The sequence below is a fragment of the Ranitomeya variabilis genome, chromosome 4 (assembly GCF_051348905.1).
Source record: "Ranitomeya variabilis isolate aRanVar5 chromosome 4, aRanVar5.hap1, whole genome shotgun sequence".
Lineage (NCBI taxonomy): Eukaryota > Metazoa > Chordata > Amphibia > Anura > Dendrobatidae > Ranitomeya > Ranitomeya variabilis.
Window position 1 is genome coordinate 424,432,208 of NC_135235.1, and position 20,125 is coordinate 424,452,332.

The window sequence follows — 20,125 nt, forward strand, 5'->3', positions numbered from 1 at the left end:
TAAGTACCTGCTTACTTTTTGTCTTTTGTGATAATGAAGCACAATTGTACCTTTAATCCTCTACAGCACACACAGAATAGAATGATATAGTCTGAAGGAAATTAGAATGACATATTTGGGTCAACTTTCTGCTTTGTGTCTATCCTTCACTGACAAATTCAATAACCTTAGAGTTAGGCTTTATCTTAACCAAAAATATCACAATTGAAAGAATAAAAAAATATACATAGGCCTGGGTTGTTAAGTATTTTAAGTAGAGTTTGAGTAGAATTTCCTGAAATTCTTAGTTCCATGTGGTTTTAAAATCTTTTGCGATTTGATTAATATATCATTTTATTGATATAGATATAATTGCAAATCTGTAAGACATCTCACAGTTATTATAGTAAATACTGAAGCACAATTGAAAGAATAAAAAATTATATTAATGCCTGGCTTGTTAAGTATGTTAAGTAGAATTTCCTGAAATTCTTAGTTCCATGTGAATTTGAAATCTGTAAGACGTCTCACAGTTATAGTAAAAAACTGAAGCAATGTTAGCAATCTTTTTAAACTTTAGATGACGGTTAACTGTGGCTCAGAAACATCTAACCACATAAAATAATAAATTATGTAGCTGGTACTACAGGATATATAGTTAGTAATCCAGTAGTCCCTACTCACATCACCTGAGATGAAGGTGAAACTGATGCCACTTTGGTAGTGTTTGCCCCTAATTTTTGAAATATGGAGACTCCTGATTGAGTTTCCATCTGCTGGGTTGACTGCAATGGAAGGCATGTCAGACCCCATTATACTAGGTATACTTTAGTGAAATTGATGCCACTACTGTTGTGTCTGCCTCTAATTTTTATAAATTTGGAGACTCCTGATTGGGTCTCCATCTGCTTGGTTGGCTGTAGTGGAAGAGATGTATACTAGAGTATACTATTTATACTGTAGTGAATTTGATGCCATTTCGGTGGTGTAAGGCCCTAATTTTTGGAAATTTGAAGACTCCTGATTGGGTCCCAATCTGCTAGATTGCCTGTAGCGGAAGAGTTGTTGGTCCCCATTAAACTATTTATACTCTTGTGAAATTTTTGCCACTTTGGTGGAGTCCTGATTGTGTCTCCGTAGTGGCGGTGCCTCTGCCTTCTGCCTCAAGCTCCAGGCAGAGATGTCAAATTTATCACCACTGCAGTCCCTGTACTGCTCTTTCTTCTTCCTACATGTCTGCCCACGTCCGGGTTGCTTTCACTGCTCACAAGTCCCCTGGCACTATGCTTAGGGAACATGTCCTTTCTCCTCCCTATTAAAGGGACTGAACGCATCACCCTTAGGTGTCCCCAGTCAATAGCTGGGTGACACCTTCTATGTAAGGCTCCTTCTCCAATATGGAGGTGCCTGAGCAATGTTGTCTTTGCCTTGCATGCTTCCTAGTTGTCAGGTTCCCCAGGTCTGCCTGTCTTCTTGTCTACCCTGTACCCATCTGCTCAAACCTCTCTGTGCCCATCTGTCTAACAGCTGGTTCTGCCCACACCTGCCAGTGCCCAAATGTACAACACCCAGTCCAGCCTGCAACTGCCACCGCTCCTTTATCTAACACAAGGTCCAGCCTGCACCTGCTAGTCCTGCTCTGTCTAGCGCCTGGTCCAGTCCACACCATCCAGTGTCCATAACACCCGGTCCAGCCTGCAACTGCCAGCGCTCCTCTATCTAACACCCAGTCCAGTCCGCACCTGCCAACACTCCTCTATCTAACACCTTGTCCAGCCTGCACCTGCCATTGCCCATCTGTTCAACATCCTGTCCAGTCCACACCTGCCTGTGCTTTTCTGTTCCTGGGCCAGTCCCATCTGCACCCATGGTTTCAGTGTCCCCACAGTGCCCTCCTTTGGGCCTTGCCAGCCTACCCACTCTAGGGAGTTAGCTGCCACCCTATGTATGTCAGCCCTGTAGTAGCACCTAGTTTCACCTCCTTGTTTCTCCTTGAGTAGCGATGTCGCCTGTTGCAATTATCTGAGGTAGGCTTAGGTAGGCTACCCAGTTACACCTCTACAGGCTTTCCGAGGGCTATGATACAGTGGTTCCACCACCTCACTCATTACAATGTCCATCAGCTGGGTTGGCTGTAGTGGAAGAGGTGCCGATCCCCATTATACTAGTTCTACTCTAGTAAAATTGAGGCCACTTTGCTGGTGTCTGCCACTAATTTTTGAAAATGTGTAGACTCCTGGTTGGGTCTCCTTCATGTGTGTTGCCTGTAGCAGTAGGCCTCCGAGACTGGCAGGCCTCCACTTCCTTTTGAGTCAACCTCCTATGTTACTACTACTAACCTTACATTTTTCCAACAATAGTAGTCTATGAAACTGATATTTGTGCCACTTGAATGGAGCTGAGTATAAAAGCAGGTTGAGCTGTTACATGTGGTATCAGGGCTCCCAGCACAGCTGGCCTACACCGATGCCTCACCCTCCTTGTCTTGATTCAAACTTCAATTCAAAGCTGTAAATGCTGGCCCAGATGTTATGGACCTGGTGGTTAGGTGCACCAGGAATGACCTGATAGTTAAACACGGAATCGGGACGAGCTCTGGGGAAATGGGAACTCTGCTGACCGCAAACCCTACTCCTATCAACACAACTAGAAATAGCCATGGAGCGTGCCTGACTCTGCCTAGATGCCTCTTCACAGCCTAAGAGCTAACTACCCCTAAAGAAAGGAAACAAAGCCTCACTTGCCTCAGAGAAATTTCCCCAAAGGTAAAAGCAGCCCCCCACAAGTATTGACTGTGAGTTAAGAGGAAATCACAAACACAGGATGAAATAGGCTTTAGCAAAGAGAGGCCAGTCTAACTAAACAGATTGAGGATAAAAAAGGGATCTTTGCGGTCAACACAACAAATTACAAAAACTACGCAGAGTGTGCAAAAAATACCCCCGCACCGACTCACGGTGCGGTGGTGCCACTCTGCACCCCCAGAGCTTCCAGCTAGCCAGGCAGTTTCATGAAAGCCAGCTGGACTAGAACTTAGCAAGAAAAACCATAAGAACAAATGAACAAGCCGGAACTTAGCTTTTGCTGGAGTAGTCAGGTCCTCAGAAAGATCCAGGAGAGATCTGAACCAGTACTAGAACATTGACAGCTGGCATGGAGTAATGATCTGAGTGGAGTTAAATAGCGAATCCAGCCTAGCCCTAAACGAGGGCAGGTGGGGAAGGAATCTCAGAACCAGCAGCTCCACTCACAGCCACCAGAGGGAGTCCATGGAAAGAACTCACCGAAGTACCATTCATGACCACAGGAGGGAGTTCGAGAACGGAATTCACAACACCGAGACCCTTGATACCTCATGAATGGCTTATTGTTACCCTGCCATTCTAAAAACTGTACTGTGGGTCAATTGAGGCCACTTTTCTGGTGTCTGCCCCTAATATAATGTGTTTTGGCAACTTTTGGGCTTTTTTATTTATCAAATAATTTGGTGATTATTGCAAAATTGGCTATCATAATCTGAACCAAATATTGAAATATTCGCTCATCTCTATTTCAGAGTTGTTTTCCTTCTCGAAACTCACTGGTTAAGCCTCTTTTTTCTATAGCGTGTAAGTTTTATGGTCAGTGGGGTTCTCTCGTTCTTTCTTCTATTGGGTGTAATCTTTTATACTTAGCAGGGGCCTCTTTTTCTCTCCCGTCCTGAATCTAAACTCTGATGGTCAGCAGTGTCCCCTCTCTCTATTCTCTCTAAGTGTAAGCTCGGGGTGCCTCTCTTTATCACCTGAAAATTGTAATTTCTCATAGTCAGCGGAGTTCTTGTTCTCTCTCCTTTCTCCTCTAAATGTATTTTCTGAGTATTTACAAGCTTTCCAGTACTGAGAGTCGCACAAATGTATTCATTGCAAATCAAATTTGGGGGGAAAATTTGGCAAAGTTGTTTTTTAGTGATAGAATGTACTGCTGACGCAAAACATACTATATTGAGAGTAGACAAACATGAAACAGCTTCAAAAGTAGAGCTAATTGTTTTAAAGATTTGGTGACAAGTCATTACTTTTTCACTTTGTAATCAATTAACCTGTTCCTGCACCCATAAAATATAAAATGCCTAATCTGTGTGTGAAAAGCAAATCTGCTGTGGATCCCCAAAAAAGGGTATCTTTTCTCATCTAGTTGAGAAGTCATTACTTCTTCATGTTTAAAAGTGTACACCTGTTTCATCTCCCTAAATAAAGGAATACATTTCGGATGGCTTGTGAAAAAGCTATCACTACTACATTTACTAAATAAAAAAGATCTTTATATTCTTCAATCATCGATTACTTTTGCATTCCCAATGTGAAAAATCCACTGCTTCTCTGGTTTGCATGGTCTGTGTATAAACATCAGCAAGATGTTATTTGCACCCACAACTGGATAATTTTTGGACTGTTTATATGATTTAAGTAGTTTGCAAAGAAACTGCAGCATGTCATTAAATAGGCTACTGTTTGCAACAGCTTTCCATCCGTTTTCCCATAGCCATACAGGTTAACGTTACTTGGATAATGATAATATATTTGCATTACAGAGCTACAAACAGGTTCAATTCACATTCAGGAGATTTCAGCGTGTTAGACTTATTTTCAAAGCAATTACAGGCTCTTTATACATAGAATTTGAGGTGAATCTGTTTTTGGGAAAATTTGGCAGAGCCGTCAAATTTGATTTTCAAACTATGTGCTCATCGCTACTTGGAATCATTGAATGATCCATTAGCTTTAGGAAAAATGGCCTAATTTTACTTTTGTAAACTTTAATACATAGAGGCGTTCATGGTTGATTCAACACTGCAGGTGCCTAAGTCTGAGGGCTGCAATGCATAGCCAAATCATCACTTCTGCACCATTGTGCATCTCAGTTTTTATAAAGTGCTTGGGCTAATATGATGTGTCCAGTTTTTGCCAAACCTGGTCCTTGGCATTATGGCTAAACATCTCTACTTTATTTTTGTCTGTTAAAAGTAAATTGTTCCAGAAGTCTTGTGATTTATTCAGATGCAACTTTGCATATTGTAACCATGCTGCCATATTGTCTTCAGGAAATAGGGCTTTCTTCAGGCAAACCTTAAAAAAAAACTATTCAGTCTTTTTCTAAATGCACGGTCATGAACTTGGAACATTTAACATGCTAACTGAAGATTTTAAAGTCTCAGCTCTTGGATTTTGCACAATTTCTTTGAACATTGCATAATGTGATTTTGTATTAAATTTGCTGAGATATTCACTGCTGGGAAAATTGGCAACTATTTTGATTTTTTTTTTTCCATTTGTGAATAATCTTTCTCATAGAATCTTGGAATCCAAATAGTTTGGAATTGTCATTATAACATTTCCAATATTGACAGTCAATTGGTTTTTTTAATATCATTGCTGATGTCCTCCTTGGCATTGAGTTAACACATGCCTAAATGCTGCAAACCAACAAACTACTAACACCTCTGCTTTCATAGAGGTGTTCACACTTTCTGATTAATTAAAGGCTTTTGAATAACAGCACCTGGTTTACCCTTATAATTCAATTGAAAGCAGCAAAGATGTACTTCATTTTTCAAACACTGCTTAGGCATTTTGTCTTTGTTTTCATTTCAATAAATTATGATATGGCTTAATTTGTCATTTGTTGCTGTTTGGTTTTGGTTGTGTTTGCCTCTATCTTATAAGGAACTGATTATGTGTTTATATGTTGGTCTTGTGTACTTTTACCAAAGCCTTCAATACATATTCACAATTTAATTAACTTTTTTCCATAACATTTATTTGTGGAAGAAAAACATCTAAGAAAATGTTGTTTATATTTGAAGAAGTTTTAGAAATGATTAATGTATGATGTTCTCTTCGGCTTCTATCACTAGGAAAAAATACATGTGTGCCTACAACAAAAGATGACTAAATAATTTAATCACCCCTATTCAGTGTTTAGATGTAATTTTAATGAGACAGGAAAACATAACTTACTGAGAAAAATGTTCTTGAAGTTAACAAAAGTGAAAATTCTTTTCAGTTCTCCATACTCATGTGAATCAGTCGGCAAAGCCTAGACTTTCCACTACAGTACAATATAATGAAGTGTTACAAAAACATGCACAATCAGGAACAGTTTCAGAGTAAAATATATTCAAAGGTACATTGAGAATACAAAATGTGTTATTATTCTCAAAAAAAAGTTTCTGCTGCTGAAAAATTTAACTAATCATGTCAGCTATAGGATCCATCAAAATAAAGAACAAGTGACAGAGCAAAAAAAATCCTAATGTTGTCTACAGTTTTACAGTAAGCAAAGAAAAAATCCATTCAAATCTACCCCATCTACCTATATTTCTACCTAATAATTATTATATATTATTATTATATTATAGTACAGGGTGGACAATTAATATGGATACACCTAAATAAAATGGGAATTGTTGGTGATATCAACTTCTTGTTCATGGCACATTAGTATATGGGAGGGGGGAAACATTTCAAGATGGCTGGTAACCATGGCGGCCATTTTGAAGTCGGCCATTTTGGTTACAATTTTATTTTTTCAATGGGAAGAGAGTCATGTGACACATGAAAATTATTAAGAATTTCACAAGAAAAACAATGGTGTGCTTGGTTTTAACATATCTTTATTCTTTCATTAGTTATTTACAAATTTGACCACTTATAAAATGTGTTCAAAGTGCTGCCCATTGTGTTGGATTTTCAATGCAATTCTTTTCTCCCACTCTTGCCATACTGTTAGCAACAATGCAGAAGAAAAGCTAGTCTAAGAGGGTCAGATTCCTTGTAGGAATGCTCTCACATGACACCCATAATATGGTGGTGCACCATATTGCTGGAAAAACTCAGGGAATGTGCCATCTTCAGTGCATAAAGAGGGCAACACATCATCATGTAGCAATTTTAGATATCCATTGGGATTGAGGTTTCCATTGATGAATAATGGCCCCTCTATCTTTGTACCACATATACCACACCATACTATCAATTATGGGTGTCAGGTCCGAGCATTCCTACATGAACAGTTTCCTGGAAAGTGGTTTGGTCATTGTGGACCAACTGAAAGGCCACCAAGGTCTTCCGATCTGACCCCCTTAGACTTTTATCTTTGGGGTCATCTGAAGGCAATTGTCTATGCTGTGAAGATACAAGATGTGCAGCATCTGAAACAACGGATACTGGAAGCCTGTTCTAGCATTTCTTCTGCGGTGCTGCTATCAGTGTGTCAAGAGTGGGAGAAGAGGGTTGCATTGACAATCCAACACAATGGGCAGCACTTTGAACACATTTTATAAGTGGTCATAAACTTGTAAATAACTCATGAAAGAATATAACTACATTAAAACCAAGCACACCATTGTTTTTCTTGTGAAATTCTCAATAAGTTGGATGTGTCACATAACCCTCATCCCATTGAAAAAAACAAAGTTGGATCCAAAATGACCAACTTTAAAATGGCCACCATGGTCACCACCCATCTTGAAATGTTTCCCCACTCCCATATACTAATGTGCCACAAACAGAAAGTTGATATCACCAACCATTCCCATTTTATTTAGGTGTATCCATATAAATGGCCCACCCTGTATATATTATAATTATATATTAATTATGTACTCACTTATATATCACTATATATATATATATATATATATATATATATATATATATATATATATATATTTATTTATACATTACATATAATATATACGTATATACATACAGGTGCTTCTCAAAAAATTAGAATATCATCAAAAAGTCAATTAATTTCTGTTCTTCAGTTCAAAAAGTGAAACTCATATATTATATAGAGTCATTACAGAGTGATATATTTCAAGTGCTTTTACTTCTGTTAATGTTGATGATTATGGCTTGTAGATAATGAAAACCCAAAAGTCATTATCACAGTAAATTTGAAAACTTTATAACACCAGCTTGAAATAATGATTTTAAAATCTGAAATTTTTCTCACTGAAATGTATGTTCAGTAAATGCACTCAATACTTGGTCGGGGCTACTTTTGCATCAATTACCGCATCAATGCAGGGCGCATGGAGGCGATCATCCTGTGGCATTGCTAAGGAGTTATTGAAGCCCAGGTTGCTTTGATAGCAACCCTCAGCTCTTCTGCATTGTTGGGTCTGGTGTCTCTTATCTTCCACTTGCCAATACCCCATTCATTCTCTATGGGGGTTAAGGTCAGACAAGTTTGCTGGCCAATCATGCACAGCGATGCTGTTGTTTTAATACCAGGTATTGGTACTTTTGGCAGTGTGAACAGTTGCCAAGTCCTCCTGGAGAATTAAATTCCATCTCCAAAAAGCTTGTCAGCAGAGGAAGCATTAAGTGGTCTAAAATTTCCTGATAGACAGCTGCGCTGACTTTGGTCTTGATAAAACTCAGTGGACCTACACCAGCAGATGACATGCCTCCCCAAACCACCACTGATTGTGGAAACTTCACACTAGACCTTAAGCAGCTTGGATTGTGGCCTCTCCACTCTTTCTCCAGACTCGGGGTCTTGATTTCCAAATAAAATGCAAAATTTACTATCATCTGAAATCAACACATTGGACCACTGAGCAACAGTCCAGTTATTTTTCTCCTTGGCCCAGGTAAGACGCCCTTTGGCATTGTCTATTGGTCATGAGTGGCTTGACTCAAGGAATCCGACACTTGTAGCCCATGTCCTGGATACGTCTGTGTGTGGTGGCTCTTGAAGCAATGACTCCAGCAGCAGTCCACTCCATGTGAAGCTCCCCCCAAATTTTTGAATGGCCTTTTCCTAACAATCCTTTCAAGGCTGCGGTTGTCCCCGTTGCTTGTGCACTTTTTCTCTCACACTTTTTCCTTCCACTCAACTTTCCATTGATATGTTTCTATACATAGAACAGCCATCTTCTTTAGCAATGACCTTTTGTGGCTTACCCTCCTTGTGGAGTGTATCAATGACTGCCTTCTGAACATTTGTCAAGTCAGCAGTCTTCCCCATCATTGTGAAGCCTACTGAAATAGACTAATGGATCTTTTTAAATGCTTAGGAAGCCTTTGCAAGTGTTTTTTGTTAATCAAATTTACTGAGATAATGACTTTTGGGTTTTCATTGGCTGCAAGCCGTAATCACCAACATTAACAGAAATAAACACTTGAAATATATCACTCTGTTTGTAATGACTCTATATAATATATGAGTTTCACTTTTTGTGCTGAAGAACTGAAATACATTAACTTTTTGATGATATTCTAATTTTGTGAGAAGCACCAGTAGATAAGTAGTTAGACAGATAGATGTGCAGTGTCTAATACAGATAATAAAAATTACCACCAAATATGTGCATAAAGTTGCACATATATCTTCCTCGACATAGAATTTGCAACCAAGAAGAAAAAGTTATAGAATTACAGAAATCACAGGATTGATAGTCATGTTGGTGATATGGAAATTTTAGAAAATGGAAACTATAACACAAAATTGTCAAAACATCTATTTTTTAAAAGTTTTCTTGCTTTGCAGAATTTTATCCCCAAGTGTATAAAACTTTTGAACATGTATAATGTAAGTGTTTTTATCGATTGTCAAAATGCAAAGTGCATCAGCAAAACAGAAATCTAGAGACGAGCTGATCAGGCAAAATTTGAATTTGTAATTTCATGCTTATTTTATCAGGAAATGAGATTAAAATTAATATCCGCATTGTGCTCTTGGGTCTCTTCAAATCCCAGAGTATAACAAACATATAATGTAGCAAAAAAATGAAAAATTCCTTATATTTACCTCTCTGGCCCCACATCTTAGGATAACTCACTGCTCAGGTTCTGCACAAGCACATGTGAGTTCATGATACCGTGACATTATGACGTGTGACTTGCCTTCCTGCACGTATGCACAGAACCCTCCCGGGCTGCATTAAAGCACAGCTTGAGATGCCTGAAAATTTGAGTGTGAGAGACAGGGAATTAGTAGGATGTGGCAAGGACCGGACAGGTGAGTATCAGAGGGGCCATGAAGGTGAGCAGTGAGGTATGTGCATATTTTGTTTTAGTTTTTGTTGTGAATTTGGATTCTGGGCTCCCCCGGTGGCCGCTTGTGGAATTGGACTTGTCATCCTCTTTCCTGTTTCACCTGGTTCCATCAGTAGTGGGTGTCGCTATTTAAGCTCATTTCTCTGGTGGTTTCTTGCCGGTCAACAATGTTATCTGATGCCTCTCAGTGCTTGTTCCTGCTTCTGACAACTACTAGATAAGTTGGACTTTTGTCCATGTTTCGTTTGCCTATTTGTTCCAGTTCACAGCTGAAGTTTTGTTACTGTGTCTGGAAAGCTCTCGTTGATCAGGGATTGCTACTCTGGTGTTATGAGTTAATGCCAGAGTTTAAGGTAATCTCTGGATGGTGTTTTGTTAGTGTTTTTCTGCTGACCATGAAAGTATACTATCTGTCTTCTGCTATCTAGTAAGCGGACCTCAAATTTGCTAAGACTATTTTCCTGCTGCGTTTGTTGTTTCATCTGAACTCACCGTCATTATATGTGGGGGGCTACTGTCTTCTTTGGAATATTTCTCTAGAGGTGAGCCAGGTCTTATATTTCCCTCAGCTAGCTATTTAGGTCTTAGGCCAGAGCTGGGCATCTAGCAATAAATAGGAAATGCTACCTGGCTATTTCTAGTTGCGCGGCAGGCTTAGTTCATGGTCAGTATAGTTCCATCTTCCGAGAGCTTGTCCCTCTATAGTCTTGCTATGATCTCTGCTTGCAGAGATCATGACAGTTTGACCGGCCAGTAAAGTGTTAAAGACCCAGGTTGAGAAAGGAGAGTTATAAGAAGTCTGCTGGAATTTTTTTTTTTTTTTTTTTCCCTCCAGTTTGCCTTGCTGCAGTCTTTTTTCTCTCTCTCCTCCTCATCTCTGTATGGCTCTGTGTGCACCTGACAATAATGGATCTTCAGAGTGTAACTGCGGGTTTGAATAATCTCATCACGAAAGTACAAAATTTACAAGATTTTGTGGTACATGCTCCAGTATCTGAGCCGAGAATTCCTTTGCCGGAGTTCTTCACAGGGAATAGATCTAGCTTCCAGAATTTCCGAAATAATTGTAAGCTTTATTTGTCCCTGAAGTCTCGTTCAGCTGGAGATCCTGCTCAGCAGGTTAGGATTGTGATTTCCTTGCTCAGGGGTGACCCTCAAGATTGGGCCTTCTCATTGCCAGCAGGGGATCCTGCGTTGCGCGATGTGGATGCGTTTTTTCTGGCCTTGGGCTTGCTTTATGAGGAACCTCATTTGGAACTTCAGGCAGAAAAAACTTTGATGGCACTATCTCAGGGGCAAGACGAAGCTGAGGTTTACTGCCAAAAATTCCGTAAATGGTCTGTGCTTACTCAGTGGAATGAGTGCGCCTTGGCGGCAACTTTCAGAGAAGGTCTCTCTGATGCCGTTAAGGATGTTATGGTGGGGTTCCCTGTGCCTGCAGGTCTGAATGAGTCCATGACAATGGCTATTCAGATTGATAGGCGTCTGCGGGAGCGCAAACCGGTGCACCATCTGGCGGTGTCTATGGAAAAGACGCCAGAAAGTATGCAGTGTGATAGAATTCTGTCCAGGAGCGAGCGACAGAATTTTAGACGGAAGAATGGATTGTGCTTCTATTGTGGGGATTCTACTCATGTTATATCAGCATGCTCTAGGCGTACAAAGAAGCTTGATAAGTTTGTTTCCATTGGCACCATTCAGTCTAAGTTTATTTTGTCTGTAACCCTGATTTGCTCTTTGTCATCCATTGCCACGGACGCCTATGTTGACTCTGGCGCCGCTCTGAGTCTTATGGATTGGTCCTTTGCCAATCGTTGTGGTTTTGATTTAGAGCCTTTGGAGACTCTTATTCCTCTGAAGGGGATTGACTCCACCCCATTGGCTAATAATAAACCACAGTACTGGACACAAGTAACCATGCGTATCAATCCGGATCACCAGGAGATTATTCGTTTCCTGGTGCTGTATAATTTACATGACGATTTGGTACTGGGATTGCCATGGTTGCAGTCTCACAATCCAGTCTTGGACTGGAGAGCAATGTCTGTGTTGAGCTGGGGATGTAAGGGTATTCATGGGGATTTACCTTTGGTTTCTATTTCGTCGTCCATTCCCTCTGAAGTCCCTGAGTTCCTCTCAGATTATCAAGACGTCTTTGATGAACCCAAGCTTGGGTCGTTACCTCCGCACCGTGAGTGCGATTGTGCCATAGATTTGATACCGGGTTGCAAATATCCAAAGGGTCGTTTGTTTAATTTGTCCGTGCCGGAACATGCTGCTATGCGGGAATATATAAAGGAGTCTTTGGAAAAGGGACATATTCGTCCATCTTCTTCTCCCTTGGGAGCTGGGTTTTTCTTTGTCTCAAAAAAGGACGGCTCTTTGAGACCATGTATTGATTATCGGCTTCTGAATAAGATCACTGTTAAGTACCAATACCCATTGCCATTGCTTACTGATTTGTTTGCTCGTATTGAGGGTGCTAAGTGGTTCTCTAAAATTGATCTTCGTGGGGCGTATAATTTGGTGCGGATCAGGCAGGGGGATGAGTGGAAGACCGCATTTAATACGCCCGAGGGCCACTTTGAGTATTTGGTCATGCCTTTTGGTCTTTCTAATGCCCCTTCAGTTTTCCAGTCTTTTATGCATGATATTTTCCGCGATTTTCTGGATAAATTTATGATAATATATCTGGATGATATTCTGATTTTTTCTGATGACTGGGACTCTCATGTCCAGCAGGTCAGGAGAGTTTTTCAGGTTCTGCGGTCTAATTCTTTATGTGTGAAGGGGTCTAAGTGCGTTTTTGGGGTCCAGAAAATTTCCTTTTTGGGGTATATTTTTTCTCCCTCTTCCATTGAGATGGATCCCGTCAAGGTGCAAGCTATTTGTGACTGGACTCAGCCCTCCTCTCTTAAGGGTCTTCAGAGATTTTTGGGCTTTGCCAACTTTTACCGCCGATTTATTGCTGGTTTTTCGGATGTCGTTAAACCACTGACTGATTTGACCAGACATGGCGCTGATGTTGCTAATTGGTCCCCTCATGCTGTAGAGGCCTTTCAGGAGCTTAAGCACCGTTTTGCCTCTGCCCCTGTGTTACGTCAGCCTGATGTGAATCTGCCTTTTCAGGTTGAGGTTGACGCTTCGGAGATCGGAGCTGGGGCAGTGTTGTCGCAGAAAGGTTCCGACTGCTCCGTCATTAGACCTTGTGCCTTCTTTTCTCGCAAATTTTCGCCCGCAGAGCGGAATTATGATGTTGGGAATAGGGAGCTTTTGGCCATGAAGTGGGCGTTTGAGGAGTGGCGCCATTGGCTAGAGGGGGCTAAGCATCAGGTGGTGGTATTGACTGACCACAAAAATTTGATTTATCTTGAGACTGCCAGGCGCCTGAATCCTAGACAGGCGCGCTGGTCTTTGTTTTTTTTCTCGCTTTAATTTTGTGGTGTCATACCTACCGGGTTCTAAGAATGTTAAGGCAGATGCCCTTTCTAGGAGTTTTGACCCGGACTCTCCTGGTAATACTGAACCCACAGGTATCCTTAGGGAGGGAGTAATTTTGTCGGCCGTTTCTCCTGATCTTCGGCGGTCCTTGCAAGAGTTTCAGGCGGATAGACCGGATCGTTGTCCGCCTGATAGACTGTTTGTTCCGGATGATTGGACCAGTAGAGTCATCTCTGAGGTACATTCTTCTGCGTTGGCAGGTCATCCCGGAATTTTTGGTACCAGGGATTTGGTGGCAAGATCCTTCTGGTGGCCTTCCCTGTCACGAGATGTGCGAGTCTTTGTGCAGTCATGTGACATTTGTGCTCGGGCCAAGTCTTGTAGTTCTCGGGCTAGCGGACTGCTGTTGCCCTTGCCTATTCCTAAGAGGCCTTGGACACACATCTCGATGGATTTTATTTCAGATCTGCCTGTTTCCCAGAAGATGTCTGTCATCTGGGTGGTCTGTGACCGTTTCTCTAAAATGGTCCATTTGGTTCCTCTGCCCAAGTTGCCTTCTTCTTCTGAGTTGGTTCCTCTGTTTTTTCAGAATGTTGTCCGATTGCACGGTATTCCTGAGAATATTGTTTCTGACAGAGGTACCCAATTTGTGTCTAGATTTTGGCGGGCATTCTGTGCTAGGATGGGCATAGATTTGTCTTTTTCATCTGCTTTTCACCCTCAGACTAATGGCCAGACCGAGCGGACTAATCAGACCCTGGAGACATATCTGAGGTGTTTTGTCTCTGCTGACCAGGATGATTGGGTTGCTTTTTTGCCATTGGCAGAGTTCGCCCTCAATAATCGGGCCAGCTCTTCCACCTTGGTGTCCCCGTTTTTCTGTAATTCGGGGTTTCACCCTCGATTTTCCTCCGGTCAGGTGGAATCCTCGGATTGTCCTGGAGTGGATGCGGTGGTGGAGAGATTGCATCACATCTGGGGGCAGGTTATGGACAATTTGAAGTTGTCCCAGGAGAAGACTCAGCGTTTTGCCAACCGTCATCGTCGTGTTGGTTCTCGGCTTTGTGTTGGAGATTTGGTCTGGTTGTCTTCTCGTTTTGTCCCTATGAGGGTCTCTTCTCCTAAGTTTAAACCCCGGTTCATCGGCCCTTATAGAATATTGGAGATTCTTAATCCTGTTTCTTTCCGTTTGGACCTCCCTGCGTCCTTTTCCATTCATAACGTTTTTCATCGGTCGTTATTGCGCAGGTATGAGGTGCCTGTTGTACCTTCAGTTGAGCCTCCTGCTCCGGTGTTGGTTGAGGGTGAGTTGGAGTACGTTGTGGAGAAAATTTTGGACTCTCGTGTTTCCAGACGGAGACTCCAGTATCTGGTCAACTGGAAGGGTTACGGCCAGGAGGATAATTCTTGGGTCAATGCATCTGATGTTCATGCTTCTGATCTTGTTCGTGCCTTCCATAGGGCTCATCCTGGTCGCCCTGGTGGATCTGGTGAGGGTTCGGTGCCCCCTCCTTGAGGGGGGGGTACTGTTGTGAATTTGGATTCTGGGCTCCCCCGGTGGCCGCTTGTGGAATTGGACTTGTCATCCTCTTTCCTGTTTCACCTGGTTCCATCAGTAGTGGGTGTCGCTATTTAAGCTCATTTCTCTGGTGGTTTCTTGCCGGTCAACAATGTTATCTGATGCCTCTCAGTGCTTGTTCCTGCTTCTGACAACTACTAGATAAGTTGGACTTTTGTCCATGTTTCGTTTGCCTATTTGTTCCAGTTCACAGCTGAAGTTTTGTTACTGTGTCTGGAAAGCTCTCGTTGATCAGGGATTGCTACTCTGGTGTTATGAGTTAATGCCAGAGTTTAAGGTAATCTCTGGATGGTGTTTTGTTAGTGTTTTTCTGCTGACCATGAAAGTATACTATCTGTCTTCTGCTATCTAGTAAGCGGACCTCAAATTTGCTAAGACTATTTTCCTGCTGCGTTTGTTGTTTCATCTGAACTCACCGTCATTATATGTGGGGGGCTACTGTCTTCTTTGGAATATTTCTCTAGAGGTGAGCCAGGTCTTATATTTCCCTCAGCTAGCTATTTAGGTCTTAGGCCAGAGCTGGGCATCTAGCAATAAATAGGAAATGCTACCTGGCTATTTCTAGTTGCGCGGCAGGCTTAGTTCATGGTCAGTATAGTTCCATCTTCCGAGAGCTTGTCCCTCTATAGTCTTGCTATGATCTCTGCTTGCAGAGATCATGACAGGTTTTGTATCATTTTGATAATCCATTATGGTAACAAATTGATGGCGGTCATTTTGGTAAATCCACACAGAGACAAATTACAAAAAATCCATATTTCGACAAATGTGGATTTTTGTAAAAGTTGAGTAGAATTCAATTTCACTTGAATTTGTTGGGTCAACCCTTTGCATTTAAGACATCAGCAGTCCTTCTAAGTACACTTGCAGAATTACAGGGATTTTGTAGGATTAAAGTAAAGTGTATGAGTAGCCAATGATGCCATACAGGTGATAAGAATTATATCTTTGTTGGAATATAGTTATTAATTGAAAACAAGAACAGCTATCTAAAAGGCTTAAAACTGTATAAGAAACAACCTAACTGTACCATAAAGATGAGGTTGTTGAAACAGCTTCATATCACATGTGTCTAACCATTATGCCGATAATCAGGCAGAGGATGTTTTTGCATTTCAGTTCATAGGGATCTAGAGAGTAAAGTTTCCAGAATGTGGTTATGATGAAAAAAAAACATTTATTTTAAGCTTAATGGATATTCACAAGACACCTAGAGAGCTTAAATAATACGTTTGATCTTATGTTTCTTTATTAAATCTAATGTGTCTAATAACAGATGATGAGACCAACCTTCAGATGACCAGGCTGGAAACATAACCAAAAGGTGTTAGCCCTTAAATTAATTTAAGAGGTGGGGCACTCCCATACATTACAAAAACTTGTGGAGCAACCACAATGGAGTAACCATGAGCCACCAAACACCAATTAAAACATTTATATATTTATTGAAGCTATTAAAAATACTAAACAAATAAAAAGTCATGGTCTAATAAGGAGGAACTTAGAAAAATTGGAGAAGCAACATAATCCAGTATGAAGTATGAAGAAAGTAAATTTAAATCAAAAGTGGTCTTCTGGCTTCCCCAATGAGTGTTTTGAGTAGCTGCTTTCTCAAGGGGAGGTCTGTTTACAGTTTGATAAAACAGCTTTGTGAAACATGAGTCAGGGCAGCAAGGAGAGCCCATTTGTTCCTTACTTACCATGGGTAGGCATGTTTACTAATACTTTTATGTATACTTATTCAAGCAACATGGATGCCCAGGGAGTCACTACTAGAGATGAGCAAACATGTTTGGAAAACGCTTGCCAAACATAAATTCAACATTAATATGGTACATTCGGATCTGTGATCGGTAACATGAGCATTCTTCTTAAAATTGGAAAAAGTCTTTAACATTCAGTAAAAGAGCAGGAAAATAATTGCATTGCCACTAAAGTATTTTAAAGAAAATAATAGATAAAATAAAAGCTGACAATTCATGTGCAGTGTACAGTAAAATCACAGCGTGACAGGTTAGAATAGAATAGATATAACAGATATATACACATAGATATAGAGATGAAGACACATGCGAAACGCGCATAGAGGCTGCAGGCAGGGGTCCCTTTACTTGATCTTACCAGTAAGTATTTGCACATTGCAAACCATTCTTGCTCATACCTGGCTTAACACTATCAGCACTACTTAGCACTTTATACTTTATTGTTTATTACACATAGCCTTTTCTGTGCTATTATTTGGTTCTTATAGTGAGCACTACCTTGTGGATAATATAGCAGCCGCCTGGCACGCTTTGTCCTTTAATTATATGGCAGTTTGTATATTACCATTAATTATGAGGCAGCTTCCATATTACCCCTAATCATCTTTAAGGTTTCTTCCATGCATTTGAGGCATTTTACTTTACATCTTCAATTACTGGCTGTTTATGATTGCTTGTGGATTCCTCTATACTCCTGCTTTGGCAGCTTTTTAGTCTGTTTATTTATTACTACAGTATATGTATTCTTTTAAACTACAAGTATTACTTGGCATAAGATACTCTATTCTTCCGCCTTGTCCTGACTGACTGGTGGGGGTTGTTGGTATTATAGATATATAGATGTCAGGGACACACACATATATATGTATATACACTGCTCAAAAAATAAAGGGAACACTTAAACAACAGAATATAACTCCAAGTAAATCAAACTTCAGTGAAATCAAACTGTCCACTTAGGAAGCAACACTGATTGACAATCCATTTCACATGCTGTTGTGCAAATGGAATAGACAACAGATGGACATTATTGGCAAATATCAAGACACACTCAATAAAGAAGTAGTTCTGCAGGTGGGGACCAAAGACCACATCTCAGTACCAATGCTTTCTGGCTGATATTTTGGTCACTTTTGAATGTTGGTTGTGCTTTCACACTTGTGGTAGCATGAGATAGACATGAGACGGACCCACACAAGTGGCTCAGGTAGTGCAGCTCATCCAGGATGGCCCATCAATGTGAGCTGTGGCAAGAAGGTTTGCTGTGTCTGTCAGCGTAGTGTCCAGAGACTGGAGGTGCTACCAGGAGACAGGCCAGTAAACCAGGAGACGTGGAAGGGGCCGTAGGAGGGCAACAACTCAGAAGCAGGACCGCTACCTCTGCCTTTCTGCAAGGAGGAACAGGAGGAGCACTGCCAGAGCCCTGCAAAATGACCTCCAGCAGGCCACAAATGTGCATGTTTCTGCACAAACGGTTAGAAACTGACTCCATGATGAATGCCTGACATCCACAGATGTGGGTTGTGCTCACAGTCCAAAACTGTACAGGACGCTTGGCATTTGCCACAGAACACCAGGATTGGCAAATTCACCACTGGCACCCTGTGCTCTTCACAGATGAAAGCAGGTTCACACTGAGCACATGTAACAGTCGTGACAGAGTCTGGAGATGCCATGAAGAGTGATCTGCTGCCTGCAAAATCCTTCAGCATGACCAGTTTTGCAGTGGGTCAGTAATGGTGTGGGGTGGAATTTCTTTGGAGGGCTGCACAGCACTCCATGTGCTCACCAGAGGTAGCCTGACTGACATTAGGTACTGAGATGAGATCCTCAGACCCCTTGTGAGACCATATGCTGGTGCGGTTGGCCCTGAGTTGCTCCTAATGCAGGACAATGCCAGACCTCAGGAGACCATCCACTGCCTCATCAGGAGCATGCCCAGGCGTTGTACAGTAGGGAGGTCATACAGGCACGTGGAGGCCACACAAAATACGGGGCATCTTTTCCTTGTCATGAGGCATTTCCACTGAAGTTGGATCAGCCCGTACTTTGATTTTCCACTTTAATTTTGAGAATCATTCCAAATCCAGAGCTCCATGGGATATTCATTTTGAATTACATTGATAATTGTCATGTTTTATTGTTCTGAACACATTCCACTATGCAATGAATAAAAATTTGCAACTAGAATATTTCATTCAGAGATATCTAGGATGTGGTATTTTAGTGTTCCCTTTATTTTTTTGAGCAGTGTATAATACATAGAGAGACAGATAGATGAAAAGCCAGCAATTCCGCAGCTGCGCTGTGTAAAATCACAGAAGTAGCCAACGGGATAGAAGAAATGGATTACATACAGTAAATACACATAGAATAGATAGATAGCTCATGTTTAATGTATTTGTCTATATTTGCCCTCTTTTTCACATGTAAAGCGCCATGGAATAAATGGCTCTATAAAAATGTATAATAATAATATACAGATTTCAGTGGCAAATACAATTAGTACAGTGTGTGTGCAGCTTACTGTTCATGTATTTAATTAATAAAATAACATTTTTTTTTTAAAATGAGGTGGGCTCCCTCATAATTTTCATAACCAGCAGAGGGAAAGCCGACATTTATAGCCTGGGAAGGGGGTAATACCCATGAAGCTTCCCAGGCTATTAATATCAGCTCACAACTGCATACTTAGCATTTACTGGCTATTAAAATGGGGGACCCTAAAAAAATGATGTAGGGTCCCCCTATAATTAATAACCATCAGGCTAAAAACATCAGCTATCAGCCACCCCAGAAAAGGCACATTTCTAAGATGCACCAATTCTGGCACTTAGACTCACTGTTCCCACATGCCCTGTAGCAGTGACAAGTGGGGTGATAGTTGGGGGGGTTGATGTCACCATTGTATTGTCAAGTGACATCAAGCCCCAAGGTTAGTAATGGAGAGGCATCTATGAGACACCCCCATTACTAACTCCATAGTGATATTATTAAAGAACTCACACCCAGAAGAAAGTTCTTTATTTGAAATAGTGACACTGACTCCTTTATTGAATCTAAATTAAACCATACTCACTGAATGCCTAATCGACTAATGTCATCTCCTGCAACAAAAATAAAATAATAAACCACAATATTCCTCACCTGTCCGCAGAGAAGGTAATCCATAATGTCCCACGATGATCTTGATGACTTTGATAAAATTCCCTAATTACTAACCCCATAGTCATATCGTATAAAAACACAGACACCCAGAATAAAGTTGTTTAATTGAAACAATGACACAGACTCCTTTAATAAATCTTGATTAA